At 25.4% G+C, this 630-nt stretch overlaps 1 long non-coding RNA gene across 1 annotated transcript in view; it reads left to right on the top strand.

The window, feature by feature from the left end:
- LOC136797288 (uncharacterized) overlaps positions 1-630 on the top strand; it is a 173,880-nt gene that overhangs the window by 5,267 nt on the left and 167,983 nt on the right. The gene's annotated exons all lie outside the window — the stretch shown is intronic.

The following is a 630-nucleotide window of genomic DNA, read 5'->3' as shown; positions in this document are numbered from 1 at the left end:
ATTGAAAAGGGGACATCTGAGAGAGTGAAATTGAGAGAATAAAATTGTCAAATAGAATCAGTTTGTTAAATTTAAAAAACTAGTAAAATAAAATATTTTTTTTTTTTAAATAAATAATTTAAATTCTATCCATTGTAGTCTCAAAACCTTTTATTTCTCTTATAAGTCCGACATTTCGGCCAATCCGGCCATGTTCAGGGCAATCTACTTAATACAACTTTGAAATTATATAATTTAAAAAAGTCTAAACTCCATAATTAGTCAATATTCACTTTAAAAAAAATCAAAATCATTTATCACAGACAGGATTCCTTAAAACTTTTATCGTTTTTTTTTACAACTAAAGGTTGTGATAAAAGTTTTATCGTTTTTTTTACAACTAAAGGTTGTGATAAAAGTTTTAAGGAATAGTGTCTGTGATAAATAATTTTAATTTTTTTAAAGTGAATATTGACTAATTAGAAATTGACTTTTTGACCTGGGCAAAATAGCCTGCATGGAGTTTAGAATTTTTTAAATTATATAATTTCAAAGTTGTATTGCTATGTTCTAGTAGCAGATTTACTTGGGATGCCAGGATAATCGCTGAAGGCAATTATCCTAAAATAAGTTAATTAATTGATTATAAAT

This window comes from Halyomorpha halys, unplaced genomic scaffold, assembly GCF_000696795.3.
Source record: "Halyomorpha halys isolate HHAL.00 unplaced genomic scaffold, Hhal_1.1 Scaffold131.1, whole genome shotgun sequence".
Classification (NCBI taxonomy): Eukaryota; Metazoa; Arthropoda; class Insecta; order Hemiptera; family Pentatomidae; genus Halyomorpha; species Halyomorpha halys.
This window is presented reverse-complemented; position numbering and strand designations above follow the sequence as displayed.